The sequence below is a fragment of the Saccostrea cucullata genome, unplaced genomic scaffold (genome assembly GCF_032062105.1).
Source record: "Saccostrea cucullata isolate Sc308-1 unplaced genomic scaffold, CSIRO_AGI_Scuc_v1 ctg571, whole genome shotgun sequence".
Classification (NCBI taxonomy): Eukaryota; Metazoa; Mollusca; class Bivalvia; order Ostreida; family Ostreidae; genus Saccostrea; species Saccostrea cuccullata.
The window spans coordinates 91,674-109,637 of NW_026932178.1; the positions used below are offsets into that span (position 1 = coordinate 91,674).

A 17,964-nucleotide genomic window follows, 5' to 3' on the forward strand; every position below is an offset into this window, starting at 1 on the left:
AATATCAAAGTCCATGAAACAATACAAAATAGTACGGAGCAAACATGGACCTCTGAAACATGAGAAGTGGGATCAGGTGTTATAGAGGAGTGAGCATCCCCTGCTGACCGGTCACACCCGATGGGTGCTCCTTGTCATGATCGAGAAATAACGAAAAATCTATCGTCAATTCATTAAATAATCAATTAAAAATTAGTTAGAAAAACGTCAGTCAGAATCTGTCTCAATGATAAATTGTATTTGCTGACAAGGTCATTCTATCGACCATAGACCCCTAACTAAAAATATAATAGTAAACTATAGCTTACTATAGTAAATCAAAGTTCCAAAGTTTTCACCATAGTAAGAAGTATATAGAGATAACGATCAGTATACAATCTCAAAGTCCATAAAACTATATAAATAAGAGCAGCGCAAACAGGGACCCCCGAAATAACAGAGGTGGAATCAGGTGCCATTGAGGAGTGAGCGTCCCCTGCTGACCGGTCACACCCGCCGTGTGCTCCTTGTCATGATCAGGAAATAACGGAAACAATCCGTCGTCAATTCAGTGTATAAATAATAGACTAACAATTGTTATGAAAAAAGTCAGTCAGCATTTGACTCAATGATAAACTTATTTGCTGACAAGGTCATTGTATCGACCATAGAACATACGAAATGATGACTGTAAACGAGGCTGCTGATCTTCTTGTTTCGTCAACTTGCTTGTCAATAATTTACCTCGTTTTAGAAATTGTTCATACGTAGAGCATGCTCTTGCATATCGAATCAACTGAGATATATTGCTGCATAAGTAAGGTAAGTTGGCGATAGAAAAGTTAAAGTCATCACGTTTATCATAGAACTTGGTTGGTAGATTACCATTAGTGACTTTTTCAAGTAAAATATCCAAGTATGAAACAGAGGTGTCGGACTCTATGGTATCTTTTATCTCAAGCTCACCAGGATATATCGTATCGACGTAGGAATGGAAATTACCATTATATAAATGGTGCCTGTTTTGGAGGGTAACAGTTGAAATTGACATCAGCGGAGGTTGACAATGGTTTTCCGAGGGGTTTCAGTTTCAACTGTTTCAACTGTTACCCTCCAAAACAGGCACCATTTATTTCATTATACTGAATGTCTTCTTGATTTAATATGTCAGCAATACAAATCGTCGATCGCCTTTTCGTTCACGTTTAGAAAGCTTTCAAACTCCCCGTTACTTCGAAAAAGATTTCCTGACCCCTTTATTGTTTATTTGATACTCTACGAGTCCCTTATCATCTAAAGTTTCGTTATTTCTGTAATCGCAAGCATGTTTCGTCTGTCGTTTGTTGTTTTCAAGTAAGTTACATCGGACGCAAGCTTTTATTGACATCAAGTTTATTCCGGTTCTTTCAAACGCACAACTGACGTTTTGAGAATTCTACGGTGAACCGTGCGCGCATAATTTTCCACGCATGTGGCATTACCGTTGTGTTACCCGTTGTTACGGGTGTTGCTAAGGATGAGGGTAATAAAACAGATTGTTAACTGCGTCTAAACCAATCAAATTTTAGTATTTAACATGAAAGTTTAAAAATATTAATTAACAATACGTCGTCGATATATCTAAATGTCGAATTGAAGGCCACAGCAAGAGTTTTCTTCTTTTTATGCATAAGATTTTGCATAAATTTTGCTTCATATGAATATAAAAATAAGTCTGCTAATAACGGAGCCCAATTTGTACCCATAGGAATTACAATAGAATGTTGGAAAACCTGGTCTCAAAAAACCACATAGATGTTGTTAATCAGAAACTCAAGCATATTTTTGATGTCACCTTCGGAGTACTTTTGTGCGCAATCAGAATCTGTTTTAACAAAATAATTTTGCACATGACCAATGAGGAGGTAAGTAAATTAACGAGTTCCATTTTTATTCAAGAAGCAGCTGTCAATGATATCAAAAAGCCTGGATTTTAATTTGTCGTGGGGAATTGTTGTGTATAAAGTTGAAAAGTCGTAAATCAAAGTTCCAAAGTTTTCTCTATAGTATATCAAAGTTCCAAAGTTTTCACCATAGTAAATCAAAGTTCCAAAGTTTTCAGTATAGTAAACCAAAGTTCCAAAGTTTTCATCAAAGTAAATCAAAGTTCTAAAGTTTTCATCATAGTAAATCAAAGTTCTAAAGTTTTCAGTATAGTAAATCAAAGTTCCGAAGTTTTCACTACAGTAAATCAAAGTTCCAAAGTTTTCACCTTAGTAAATCATAGTTCCAAAGTTTTCACAATAGTAAATCAAAGTGCCAAAGTATTAACTGTAGTAAATCCAAGTTTCACCATTTTCGCCATAGAAAATCAAAGTTCCAAAGTTTTCACAATAGTAAATCAAAGTTTCAACGTTTTTACTATAGTAAATCAAAGTTCCAACGTTTTCGCCATAGAAAATTGAAGTTCCAAAGTTTTCTCTAGAGTAAATCAAAGTTCCAAAGTTTTCACTATAGTAAATCAAAGTTCCAACGTTTTCGCCATAGAAAAATAAAACTTCCAAAGTTTTCACCATAATAAATCAAAGTTCCAAAGTTTTCACCATAGTAAATCAAAGATCCAAAGTTTTTACCATAGTAAATCAAAGTTCCAAAGTATTCTCTATAGTATATCAAAGTTCCAAAGTTTTCACCAAAGTTAATCAAAGTTCCAAAGTTTTCAGTATAGTAAATCAAAGTTCAAAAGTTTTCATCATAGTAAATCAAAGTTCCAAAGTTTTCACTATAGTAAATGAAAGTTCCAAAGTTTTTACCATAGTAAATCAAAGTACCAAAGTTTTCACCATAGTAAATCAAAGTACCAAAGTGTTCACAATAGTAATTCAAAGTGCCAACGTTTTTACCATAGTAAATCAAAGTTCCAACGTTTTCGCCATAGAAAATTAAAGTTCCAAAGTTTTCACTATAGTAAATCAAAGTTCCAAAGTTTTCACTATAGTAAATCAAAGTTCCAATGTTTTCGCCATTGAAAATCAAAGTTCCAAAGTATTCACCTTAGTAAATCAAAGTACCAAAGTTTTCACAATAGTAAATCAAATTTCCAACGTTTTTACTATAGTAAATCAAAGTTCCAACGTTTTCGCCATAGAAAATCAAAGTTCAAAAGTTTTTTAGCATAGTAAATTAAAGTTCCAAGGTTTTCACTATAGTAAATCAAAGTTCAAAATTTTTCACCGTAGTTAATCAAAATTCTAAAGTTTTCACCATATTAAATCAAAGTTCCAAAGTTTTTACTATAGTAAATCAAAGTTCCAAAATTTTCGAAATAGAAAATGAAAGTTCCAATTTTTTTCAGCATAGTAAATAAAAGTTCCCAAGTTTTCACCATAGAAAATCAAAGTTTCAAAGTTTTCACCACAGTAAATCAAAGTTCTAATGTTTTTACCATAGTAAATCAAAGTTCCAATGTTTTTTGTAATTACTTTAACAACTTATATATTTTAATTAATTTTTAAAAAATAATATTTGTGTTTATTTAACATTAGAAAAAAACATGTTGACTGAAGTAAATGAAGCAAATATTTTGATACTAAACGACTCAATTTTTATCTTCCAGTAATTTTTCAAGTTCCAAAGATTTCATCATAGTAAATCAAAGTTCTAAAGTTTTCATTATTGTAAATCAAAGTTCCAAAGTTTTCACTAACGTAAATCAAAGTTCAAAACTTTTCATCTTAGTAAATCAAAGTTCAAAAGTTTTCGTCATAAAAAATCAAAGTTCCAAAGTTTTCACCATAGTAAATCAAAGTTCCAAAGTTTTCACCATAGTTAATCAAAGATCCAAAGTTTTTACCATACTAAATCAAAGTTCCAAAGTTTTCTCTATAGTATATCAAAGTTCCAAAGTTTTCACCAAAGTAAATCAAATTTCCAAAGTTTTCAGTATAGTAAATCAAAGTTCCAAAGTTTTCATCATAGTAAATCAAAATTTCAAAGTTTTCACTATAGTAAATCAAAGTTCCAAAGTTTTCGCCACAGAAAATCAAAGTTCCAAAGTATTCACCTTAGTAAATCAAAGTACCAAAGTTTTCACAATAGTAAATCAAATTTCCAACGTTTTTACTATAGTAAATCAAAGTTCCAACGTTTTCGCCATAGAAAATGAAAGTTCAAAAGTTTTTTAGTTTAGTAAATCAAAGTTCCATAGTTTTCACTATAGTAAATCAAAGTTCCAAAGTTTTCACCGTAGTTAATCAAAGTTCTAAAGTTTTCAACATATTAAATCAAAGTTCCAAAGTTTTTACTATAGTAAATCAAAGTTCCAAAGTTTTCGAAATAGAAAATGAAAGTTCCAATTTTTTGAGCATAGTAAATAACAGTTCCAAAGTTTTCATCATAGAAAATCAAAGTTTTCAAGTTTTCACCACAGTAAATCAAAGTTCTAAAGTTTTTACCATAGTAAATCAAAATTTCAAAGTTTTTACCATAGTAAATCAAAGTTCCAATGTTTTTTGTAATTACTTTAACAACTTATATATTTTAATTAAGTTTTTAAAAATAATATTTGTGTTTATTTAACATTAGAAAAAAAACATGTTGACTGAAGTTAATGAAGCAAATATTTTGATACTAAACGACTCAATTTTTATCTTCCAATAATTTTCCAAGTTCCAAAGATTTCATTATAGTAAATCAAAGTTCTAAAGTTTTCACTATTGTAAATCAAAGTTCCACAGTTTTCACTAACGTAAATCAAAGTTCAAAAGTTTTCATCTTAGTAAATCAAAGTTCAAAAGTTTTCGTCATAGAAATTCAAAGTTCCAAATTTTTCAGCATAGTAAATCAAAGTTCAAAAGTTTTCATCCTAGTAAATCAAAGTTCCAAAGTTTTCATCATAATAAATCAAAGTTCCAAATTTTTCAGCATAGTTAATCAAAGTTCCAAAGTTTGGACCATAGTAAATCAAAGTACCAAAGTTTTCACTAAAGTAAATCAAAGTTCAAAAGTTTTCATCTTTGTAAATCAAAGTTCCAAAGTTTTCATCATAGTAAATTAAAGTTCCAAATTTTTCGGCATAGTAAATCAAAGTTCCAAAGTTTTCTGCATAGTAAATCAAAGTTCCAAAGTTTTCACTATAGTAAATCAAAGTTCCAAAGTTTTCACTATAGTAAATCAAAGTTCCAAAGTTTTCAATATAGTAAATCAAAATTTCAAAGTTTTCACTATAGTAAATCAAAGTTCCAAAGTTTTCATCATAGTAAATCAAAGGTCCAAAGTTTTCAATATAGTAAATCAAAGTTCCAAAGTTTTCACCATAATAAATCAAAGTTCCAAAGTTTTCACTATTAAATCAAAGTTCATAAATTTTCACCACAGTTAATCAAAGTTCAAATGTTATTACTTTGGTACTATAGTTAACTATAGTAAACTATAGTTAACAATAGTTTATTATAGTATTTTTTTGTTAGGGAACTTACGAAATGATGACTTCAAACGAGACTGCTGATATTCTTGTTTCATCAACTTCTTTGTCAATAATTAACTTCGGTTCAGAAATTGTCCATACGAAGAATATGATCTTGTGTATCGAATCAACTGAGATATATACACTCCGTATGCAGGTGATGAAGGTATAACTGCATAAGTAAGGGAAGTTGACGATAGACAAGTTAAAGAAATCACGTTTATCATATTTCTTGGTTCTTAGATTAACATTAACGTCTTTATAATACAGATCGGTGCAAAGAGAGCAAACGTAGAAAGGCTGGACAGGAACATTAGATGTGGGATCAGACCCAGTGTTGTCCGTTTATATCTGTGCTTCTTGTTATGATCAAGAAAAACTGTCCAATTCAATATGTAAATAATAGCCTGACAATAAATACGAAAAACATTAGTCAGCATTTGACTGAATTATAGATTTTATTTGCCGACAAGGTTATTTTATCGCTCAAAGAACTTGCCAAATGATTATTTTAAACGAGACTCTTTGTATCTTTTTTTGCCAATGGCTTGGAATATTGTTTATATGTAGTGCATGCCATTCTGTATCAAATCAACTGAGCGACATAAACACCATTTGCAGCTCATAATGGTATATACATGAAAGTAATTGTTGTTGGCGATTGAAAGGTGAATGATTAAACGTTTATTAAAAAGTTTCATTGTAAGGTTACCATTCACGTCTTTTTCTTGTAAAAATGAAACAGAAATATCAGATTCTGTGGTATTAACAAATCTCACCAATATCACAGAGCAATTATACTAAAATACGAGGTAAGCCAGAGTTTAATTCCATGGTCTCTTAGAAATGACATGAGTAGGGAGGATACATAATAGTGTGTATACATTATTGACTCTTATAGTGTAATGATTTCGGAATTTTCAAGTTTGACCATGCAGAGTTCCTAATTAGTCTCTGTTTACGTCACCTGACTTTAATTGTGTATAAATATCGAGATTCCGCAGTGATTCATCAGTGTTTGATCGGCGGATGCAGCCAAGGATAGAAGACGAGTGTCGCGAAATAAGAATTCGCGTCTTATATTCCTCGCCTGTTTTACAGTTAAAGAGTGAATTTGGAAGGCCAACCCAGTTAAGGCTTATCACAAACAAGGATGACCTCCAATATACAGGCTAGCCATAGTTTGTTGTGTCTCGTCTTCATTGGCTGACCAGTCCGTCCAGGCTGCTATACTCATTGTCTATCCAGAATAATATATCTTACAATGAGGGTGGTGGTTGAAGGGCCATTACATATACTGTACCTCCTGAAAAAGGCATCCTACAGTATAAGGGGAAGTCCGAGGGCGATCGGGCATCTTATTTAAGTGTTAGGTTAGGACTACCCATTGTTGCTTGCCTGCGAGCGCTATCGTGATTTACTATTGTTTTTAATTTCCCTGGATAAGGTTAGGACATTTTTTTTTCGGCAGTCCAAAAAGATTATATTTCAATCATTTAATGTTGAACACCCCAAACCCTGGAAATGACCAGGTGCGGTCCCTGTGATTTATTGTAAATACGTTACACTAGGTAAAACATCTTCCTACAATTTTTTGTATTGTTTTTGATAGCGGTTTGGAATGAAAAGTTTCAGGTGCTATAAATAGTATAGAAAAAAAATCCAATAAATATACTTTCATTTTTTATTACAGGTATTATCTGTAGCATGTATGAAAACTGATATAAAATAGTGTTATTCAAAGAATAACAAGAGGTCCATGGGTAACACATCGCTCACCCTTGTATCTTTGACTTTGCGTTTTTTAAAGGTTTTTTTTTAACCAAATTTCCCCCTTGTAATGCATATTGTGACCCACAACGCCCTATCATAAGGGTCATAACTTGGACAATTTAAAATCTACACTACTCCAGAATGCTTCCACATAAGTTTCAGCTTTTTTGGCCTAGTAATTCCTGAGAAGATTTGAAAGTATATTCTATAAATTTCTATTTAAAACTTGGATTCCCTATTATGGCCTCGCCCTACCCCCGGGGGTAAGTTTTAGAATCTCCACTATCCCAGGATGCTTCCATATAAGTTTCAGCTTTTCTAACTAAGTGGTTCTTGAGAAGAAGATTTCAAAACTTTTTTCCTATATATTTTTATGTAAAATTTTGATTCCCTATTGTGGCCCCGCCCAACCACAGGGGGTCATGATTTGAATAATTTAAAATTTTCATTACCCAAAAATGCTTTCACATAAGTTCCAGCTTTTTTGGCCAAGTGGTTCTCGAGAAGATTTTGAGACTTTTTTCCTACATATTTCTATGTAAATCTTTGATTCCCTTTTGTGGCCCCGCCCTACCCTGGAGGTCATGATTTTAACAACTTAGAATTTACACTGCCCCAGAATGCTTCCACATAAGTTTCAGCATTTCTGGCCCAGTTGTTTTTGAAAAGAAAATTTTTTAAAAAATTTCCTGTATATTTTCATGTAAAAGTTGGATTCCCTATTGTGACCCACCCAACCACCGGGGGTCATGATTTGAGCAATGTAGAATTTACACTACCCTAGGACGCTTTCACATAATTTTCAGCTTTTCTTGCCCAGTGGTTCTTGAGAAGAATGTTTCTAAAAAATTTTCCTTTATATTCCTATGTAAAATTGGGATTCCCTTTTGTGGCCCCGCCCAACCACAGGGGGTCATGATTTGAATAATTTAGAATCTACACTACTCAAAGATGCTTTCACGTAAGTTTAAGCTTTTCTGGCCTAGTGGTTCTTGAGAAGAAGATTTAAAAAAAAACTTTTTCCTACATATTTCTATGTAAATCTTTGATTCCCTATTATGGTCCCGCCCTACCACCGGGGGTCATGGTTTTAACAACTTAGAATCTACGCTGTCCCAGAATGCTTCCACATAAGTCTCAGGTTTTCTGACCCAGTTGTTTTTGAGAAGAAAATTTCGGCTCAGGTGACCTAAAAAGCCCTAAATCCTTAAACAGAAATTTCTAATAAGATTGAAAGACGGTTTTGTTTTGACAAATCTTTCTATAGAATACCGTAACGTGTTCTCTTCTGATACTGGATCCCTCAGTTACTAAACTGAGACCGAGACTCAAAAACAATACTTAAAAAATATTCGCCTGGCAAAATATACAAATACGAACCTATATATACAAAAGTAATCGCCTGCAAAATATACAAATAAGGCGATACGAGTTCCTCTCGTATAAAATAAAAATGATTACCCTTAATTACCTAACAAAACAAATCACTATAAAAAAAAATACTAACTATACAAATTTACAGTAATCAAAATACTACTCAACTAATGAGTAAAACCTTTCGCTCTCACGAGTACTAAACAAATGAGTACTCGGCTACTCAACACTTTACACTTAGAGAAACTTTTATTTATACATGTATGTCCACTGAGGACTTGTCGAACTATTCCCGCGAGATTAAGGATGCCTGATCCACGTTCTCTTATGGGAAACTGTCGGCCTACCTCTAAACTTGTGTTACACAACCTTCTGCTTCTGTAGATAAACCAACATTGAATGTACTGACGCCAATGGCATGGCGTTTATATACCCTTAGAGCGGAAGTCACGTGACCTGCCAACTTATGGCGCCAAATTCAAATTTGGTAAACACTATTTACATTACAATACTTTCTGGTCAAATCAGTGGCTTCTAAAATCAACCCTTCCAAAAAATGTTACTTTTTTCAAAAAAAAAAAAATATTTCTGTTATGCCTAAATAATTTTTTAAAGGTAACTGACTGGAGTGTGTCCAAGTTCATTGTCACTTAGGTCTATTGTTGTCACAAAACCTTAGCTGGTCAGAATACATTGATAGCATTGTAAATTATGCTTATAAGAAACTTTGGCTTTTGAAAAAAAAATTAAGTTTAAAATCGGCAGAACACACCTTTCAAAATTATACGATGTATGCCAAATTTATCAGACCCTCGTTTGAATCTACTTCAATTGTATGGGATGGCTGCTCTTACAATGATGCCGATAAACTCGAGAGAGTTCAATTATCTGCAGCTAGAATTGTTACAAAATTTCCAATTTTTGTGTAAAGAGAAATACTTTACTCTGAAACTGGCTTCGAAACATTGTAAGTTGGGCACTATTTTGTAAAAATGACAACGATTTACAAAATTCATAATGGTAGTGTACCGGAATATTTGAATGATATTGTTCCAAACAAGCGTGAAAACATTTTAAATAATACCCGTGATAAAGAACAATACTCTGCCCTAAGATACAGATTAAAATTATATAAAAGGTCTTTTATTTCTGACGCTATTGAACAGTGGAATTTATTAAAGACAGACACTCGATAAGTTTCGATAAAAACTTATGGTATACATTTACTAAGGAAGACTAAAAATTCCACTGACAAGAACGAAAAACCACCTATAGCACATTGTATAGCTATGATTCTGGTGTTAAATTTCAATTTCAAATAACTAGGTTAATGACCTACTTTTTATGCTTATGGCTCCTCAGTACATTTTGGAAAATACATCAATTTTTAACAATGTGATCAGTTTTTTCTTTACTCACAAAATATTACAGGCAACAGAACTCTTTGAATAATATCATAGCAACAGAACAGCTTTGCTTCATAAAAAGAAAATATTAGAGTTTGGGCCATAAACGTAATAACTATTACCGTCAGAATTTCCTTTGTGATATTTATTTTTTTCCCCATTTTGAATTGAATATTTAAAAAATCTAAATGGAAAGAACTCAAAATTATTTATAACCTCAAGTTACTTTTGCTGCCCTACTTCTCATGGTATTAATATTATATGGGGTCAATGATCAAATTATTAAGATATGTTGTCTGGAATGGTTTATTGTCATATTTTAAAATTTCTTTATCTTATAGAAATCTATTATTTTAAATAATTTATGAGCTTTAACACCTATAATATTTGCAATATGTTGTGTAAAAATACATGTAACCTTTACATTGATTAATATTGCAAGAAAGAAAATGACAAAAATGACAAATAAAAAATTTAATTTAGTCAGAATTTCCTCAGAATTACCATACACTGATTTTTGTTCCTGTTTATTAGTATTTACTACCGAATAATGAAATTTTACATTTTTTTGATTGATATTGAAATAACACTAAATTTTTTTTTAATCCATTTAGTGATTTAGCATATTATTCTTTATAAAATTTTCTTTCTGTTTTCTGAAACCTCAGTTAACGTCATCCTTAGGTACAGCGATTAAAAATCCCCTGATCTGTTTTTCATTTGGTAATTATAAACGTTATACAAAGATAATCCACACTAAACTTAGACAACTGTATACTTAATTATTATCTTCCAAAAAGAAATATTATTATCAGCCCTTGTTGTTCATCTGGAAAGATTGAAGATGTTTATCATTTCTTTTTGCATGTAGAAATTATCCAAACGCTGTGAATATCTTTTTAACCGCCTATTTTTGCTTGACAAATTGGTCAATATTGACACAAATTCGTTATTAGTTGGTTATAAAAATTTGCCTGAAGAAACTATTACATAATTTATATTGTTGCTGCTGTGCACAAATTTATTGATGAATCCTGTAAATTTTAAATTGCTATATTATTCAACAAATACTGAGTATTTCACCTGCATCACTTTTGTATTTATATTTCAATGTGCTACTTGTATTTTAATTACATGACATATAGTTATAAAAAGGGAAGGAACTCGTAAGTTTTAATAACCTGTTTCCAGTCCATTTGATAATATTACAGAGTTTTCCATGAGCCGTTAAACGTGGCGGCCCCGCCACGTTAAATTCCTTAGCGCCAGTTAAAAAATCAGCGACATAGTTCTGCAATTTCTGTCAGGGTTAGGGTTAGGAATTTTCGTCAATTCAATGTATAAAAAATGTCCAAAAGTTCTTAAGAATTTTTTAGTTTCCACATCTGATTATTGGAATTCCCATGGGTACCAATTGCGCTCTCAGTTGATTTGATACGCAAGAGCATGCTCTACGTATGAATAATTTCTAAAACGATGTAAATTATTGACAAGCAAGTTGATGAAACAAGAATATCAGCATTCTCGTTTAAAGTAATCATTTCGTAAGTTCCATGATCGATACAATGACCTTGTCAGCAAATACAATTTATCATTGAGTCAAATGCTGATTGACGTTTTTCATACCAATTGTTAGTCCTGTATCTATACACTGAATTGTCGACTGATTTGGCTGTGATTTCCCGATCTGACAAGGAGCACACGGCGGTGTGAACGGTCAGCAGGGGATGCTCATTTCTCCATGGCACCTGATCCCACCTCTGATGATTCGGGGGTCCGTGTTTGATCTGCTCCTATTTTGTATTGTTTTATGGACTTTGAGATTTAATACTGTTCGTTATCTCCATATCCTTCTTGGAATACCTGGTCTCCAAAAATGGTGCTCAGATCGTTCATTTTGTCTATGAAAGATCTTATCATTGAAATTATCCTTAAAACCTAATGTCAAAGATACAAACAGTAATCCGGGAAACAAAGAACAAAAAATCTGAACATGTAAGAAATATCGACGTCTGGAAACACCTCAGAAATGCAGTATTGTTCCTTAAAAAGTACATGCATGGAAACACCCCCTTGCAATTCCATTGTTGAGATCAATTTAAAGAAAGAAAGAATTATAGAGCCGTAGGCCGCGGTCAATAGCTTGCACCCCGGTCCAACAGATCAACTGTTTCCCAAAGCTCCAGTCTGTTAACTGTTTTGTTATACTCCTACCAAATCAAATTCCTATATCTTAAACAGAAGTAAAATTGTTTTGAGAGAGAGAGACTTTATCATTTTTATGTATTTATTAATAATCATGAATCATAACAAACAAGAATGACATAGCAAACAGTTTTGAAGTTAAAAGCTACTAGGGTGCCTAGCTAGAACTTGTAGAAGAATACATTTGAATTCTACAATAAATTTAATCACATTTTAATTGCCAATCGTAATGTTCATCCATGAGAAGAAATGATTGATTTTGTGAAATAGGAATTCTGTCGCCGGTGTTCTAAAAATTTCCAAACATTGGGTTGTCAAGAAGGAGAGCAAGTTCTTCGTCGTTAAGATCAACAATATCTGAAAGTACATTCGAGTATCGACTGGATTTCATCTTCATTTTCCGCAGCAAAACGAACATGAGACATTCTGTTTATCTTAACGTGTGTAAATTACTCGGCAATCCTAGGCTGATTACATTTAAATCAAGGTTATGCAAATCAGTTAATGTTTGCCGAATGAGAAAAATATAATGCAGTTTCGCGCCATATGACGCTAGCAAGCAACAGTCTGTTTTAACAGTCAATTTTAATAGTTCCTTGGACCGACAGTCGGGGAAAACCGTCAAACTGTTGGACTTTTTTAAAGTAAGAAAAAATAGATAGACTACTTAGTAGGGGTATAACAATATTTCTTATACCCCCACCACCTTAAAACGTGGGAGTGTATATATCGTGATTGTATGATCGCAAATTGAATAAATAGAACGGTTCTTTAAAGTTTCAAAATTTACCTTTTCTTAAATTTCATGATAACATAGTGAATAGCAATATTCTGTTTGACTACTCAGCGACTCGATTGGCTCCTTCACCAGATTTTTCAAAGCGATACATAATATTAAAGATATGGCTTTATCTTGATTGGCTTGCATATTTTAACTATGGGAGAAATAGAGTTTAAAACACTGAGAAATAAATTGAGGGAAAAAGGGGACCAAAGGTTTACTTCGAGATATCGAGAGTTTCTAGTGATCAAAGTTTGAACCATCGAGAGTAACCTGTATGAATGTATTTTGATAAGATATTTGTTTTCTAATATCTGCTGGCTGTTTGTTTTGTTTGAGGTGCTTACAAGTTTTGTTGAGAACTTGAGCTTTTTTTTAGATTCTGCTGGCTGGGTGGCTCAATGGGTACAGTCTGAGATGTCAACTTGTAGATTACTCAGAGAAAGGATTAAGGGTCTGTATCACACAAAGGTTTTAATGCTAGGGTCTGTATCATACCAAGGTTTTAATGCTATGGTCTGTATCATACAAAGGTTTTAATGTGAGGGTCTTTTTCATACAAAGGTTCTAATGCTAGGGTCCGTATCACACAAAGGTTTTAATGCTAGGGTCAGTATTATACAAAGGTTTTAATACTAGGGTCTGTATCATACAAAGGTTTTTATGCTAGGGTCTGTATCATACAAAGGTTTTAATGCTAGGGTCTTTTTCATACAAAGGTTCTAATGCTAGGGTCCGTATCATATAAAGGTTTTAATTCTAGGGTCTGTATCATATAAAGGTTTTAATGCTAGTGTCTGTATCATACAAAGGTTTTAATGCTTGGGTCTGTATCATACAAAAATTTTAATGCTAGTGTCTGTATAATACAAAGGTTTTTATGCTAGGGTCTGTATCATACAAAGGTTATTATGCTAGAGTCTGTATCATACAAAGGTTCTTATGCTAGGGTCTGTACCATACAAAGGTTTTAATGCTGGGGTCTGTATCATACAAAGGTTTTAATGTTGTCATATTTATGTTTCTTGTACATGTGTAATGGTTGGAGCCATGGGTATGAGCCTGGGTAGCCCAGTCGGTAGTGCATTTAACTTGTGATGGATTGCGAATGAAAAATTCGTAAGAGGGACATTAAAAAACAAACAAACAAAGCAAAAAACAATTGAAAACCAACCAACTTAATTTCTCCAAAAAAAAAAATTGAAACACTATAATTCAAATGCTAGTGTCTGTATAATACAAAGGTTTTTAAGCTAGGGTCTGTATCATACAAATGTTATTATGCTGGGGTCTGTATCATGCAAAGGTTTTTATGCTGGGATCTGTATCATACAAAGGTTTTTATGCTAGGGTCTGTATTATACAAAGGTTTTAATGCTAGGGTCTGTATCATACAAAGGTTTTGATACTAGGGTCTGTATAATAAAAAGGTTTTAATGCTAGGGTCTGTATCATACAAAGGTTTTAATGCTAGGATGTGTATCATATAAAGATTTTAATTCTAGGGTCTGTATCATATAAAGATTTTCATGATAGGGTCTGTAGCATATAAAGGTTTTAATGCTAGGGTCTGTATCATACAAAGGTTTTAATGCTAGGTCTGTATCATACAAAGGTTTTAATGCTAGGGTCTGTATCATACAAAGGTTTTAATGCTAACGTCTTATCATACAAAGGTTTTAATTCTAGGGTCTGTATCATATAAAGGTTTTAATGCTAGGGTCTGTATCATACAAAGGTTTTAATGCTTGGGTCTGTATCATACAAAAATTTTAATGCTAGTGTCTGTATAATACAAAGGTTTTATGCTAGGGTCTGTATCATACAAAGGTTTTTATGCTGAGATCTGTATCATACAAAGGTTTTTACTAGGGTCTGTATCATACAAAGGTTTTTATGCTGAGATCTGTATCATACAAAGGTTTTTATGCTAGGGTCTGTATTATACAAAGGTTTTTATGCTGGGATCTGTATCATACAAAGGCTTTTATGCTAGGGTCTGTATTATACAAAGGTTTTTATGCTAGGGTCTGTATTATACAAAGGTTTTAATGCTACGGTCTGTATCATATAAAGGTTTTGATACTAGGGTCTGTATAATAAAACGGTTTTAATGCTAGGGTCTGTATCATACAAATGTTCTAATGCTAGGATGTGTATCATATAAAGATTGTAATTCTAGGGTCTGTATCATATAAAGATTTTCATGTTAGGGTCTGTATCATATAAAGGTTTTAATGCTAGGGTCTGTATCATACAAAGGTTTTAATGCTAGGGTCTGTATCATACAAAGGTTTTAATGCTAGGGTCTGTATCATACAAAGGTTTTAATGCTAGGGTCTGTATCATATAAAGGTTTTAATGCTGGGGTCTGTATCATACAAAGGTTTTAATGTTGTCATATTTATGTTTCTTGAACATGTGTAATGGTTGGAGCCATGGGTATGAGCCTGGATAGCCCAGTCGGTAGTGCATTTAACTTGTGATGGATTGCGAATGAAAAATTCGTAAGAGGGACATTAAAAAACGAACAAACAAAGCAAAAAACAATTGAAAACCTACCTACTTAATTTCTCCAAAAAAAAAACACTCTAGTGAAAAAATCAAACACAAACTTTGGAGTTATAAAAATGGCTTCATTCAAAGTTTTTAATTATTCTTGATTTTCAGCAATATATTTCTCATAGAGAGATCTAGGCTTGAAGAAAATCAAGTTATTAAATTCTTGAAATATACTTCATAAGATTTACTGCAGGCAGGTAATTAAACACCAAGTCATATGTGCATGCAAAGCATATTGGAAACTGAAATGGCAATGAAATCAAACTTAGATAATCAAACCTAGATAAGATTCTTCTATGACAATAATCAACGTCTTCTACTTTTTGTATATATGTTTCACTCACATTTTTATATGTTGTCTGCAAGATATTAACTTAAAATACAAAATTTCATGTCAATAATACTTTTGAGCCCTGCCCATGGCCTCGTCATTTAAGACACTTTTGACTGACAATAACTAATACCAGAAGCTATAACTTGTGTTATAATAGAGCTTGTGTTTATTTTCAGATACTGAAAGTCTGTTGGATGTTTTATTTTTCTAAATTTATTGAACTTTTCGACACAGTAAGTTCTGTTCTATCTTCAACTTGTAATTCTAGAAGATTTGTTATCATACCAGATTAGTTTTACAACAATACAATGAAAACCAACAACTTAGTATCTGAATATAAATCTGAAGTCATGTTTTTTTCAGGTTTTCTTTGTGATGAGGAAAAAGTTTAACCAGGCCTCATTTTTGCATGTTTTTCATCATTGAATTATGCCCTTCCCCTGGTGGTTTGTAGGAGGTAATTCTGAAGATTTATCAATCTCTACGACTGTTGTGCATAAGTATCTTAATTTTGAATTTGTTTGGGTCGCAGAAAATTGTCCTTGATCTCTAGTATTTGTTATTGACCTCAGGTATTTGTCCTTAAAATCATTTACCTTTGATTTTTTTGTACCTTTCCCTCACCCTCTGTATTTTAAATTATAGGTGGATTTGGAACCGTTCACTCTATGCTGAATTCCTTTATACACCTGGTGATGTACACTTACTATGGTATGGCAGCCCTTGGGCCCCAGTACCAAAAATATCTCTGGTGGAAAAAATACATGACATCTATGCAGATAGTAAGTGGGTCACAATAAATTTAAAGTCAAGTGAAAAGTGCATAATTCATCTACTTTAATTTGACTTCCCAAGAGGAAGTTTTACCTATCAGTTAATGTAACAATTCTATTGTATTGACGTTAGTATGATTATTTAAATACTCTGGAATCATTCGAGACCAGAGCCAATTTTTGTGGATTTCTTAAATTTTACGGATTTGTGGGTATGTTTTTGTGCCTTCTCTTATGCCTAGGAAGGGAAATATGACTTTTTAACCATACGAATTAATTAATTTGTGGAGAATATTAATTCATAAACTAGAGAATCCCATGCATTTCACGAAAATTGAGCGACTTCAAAAATTAATGATTCCACGAAAGTTAATTTTTTCAAATCCTAGTTGAAAAACTGTTGCTTTATGGTTTTATATATATATAGGTCTTTGACTTTGACTGTGACCTACTGCTATCCGTTTCATCCATTTTTGTTCATCATGCAGCGTTCCTCGTTTGTTTTAAACATTTGAACATTAATAGCTTCTTCTCTGCAACCACTCTACAAATTTCTACCAGATTTGACATAAAGCATCTATGCATCAAACTTAACATTGTAAGTGTATAGTTATGATTAGCAATGGTGCCTCTTTGGAAATTGTGAATGCGATAAGATCTAGTTAAAAACATGAACCAAATTCAATCATTGAAAAGTTGTTGCATGATGCTCAGGTGACCAGTAAGGCCCATGGGCATCTTGTTTTATTACAAGATCTGCAGTGTTATGGTCTAAGACTAATGTATAAAACCACAAGGCTACAGTTCTGCAGCTATTCCAATCCATAATTATTTTAACTGATATAAAAATACAATCAAGATGACTCTCAAATTATACACAATTGTACATGTGAACACATTAGTAAGGAATCTTTATTTTTTCTGACAGACCCAGTTTATCCTGGTAAAGATCCACTCTATACAGCTGTTGTTTATAGACTGTAACTACCTCACACTGTTTGTTTACTGGATTCTAGCCTACGCTGTTATATTCCTCGTCATGTTCGCAGACTTCTACAGAAACGCCTATAAAAAACCAAAGACCAACGGAGCTGTTACCAATGGAGTCAAAGCCAAGTCTAATTAACACATGTTTAATTAGAAATATTTCAATTATAGTTCTTACCATATCCATTTGTTTATTTATAATATTTTTTTGTTAGCTATGACTTGTAAGTTAATTTGACATTTCTCCTATTTTAGACACCACCTCCTGTAAGTTAATTTGACATTTCTCCTATTTTAGACACCACCTCCTGCATAAATTGCTAACTATGTTCATAGTTCCAGCAGCA

The 17,964-nt window shown here is 32.6% G+C and overlaps 1 protein-coding gene and 1 pseudogene across 1 annotated transcript in view; both read left to right on the plus strand.

The window, feature by feature from the left end:
• The window catches only part of LOC134234595 (elongation of very long chain fatty acids protein 7-like), a 216,358-nt gene that overhangs the window by 65,302 nt on the left and 133,092 nt on the right, over nt 1-17,964 (plus strand). The gene's annotated exons all lie outside the window — the stretch shown is intronic.
• On the plus strand, nt 1,869-17,876 carry LOC134234576 (elongation of very long chain fatty acids protein 7-like; annotated as a pseudogene).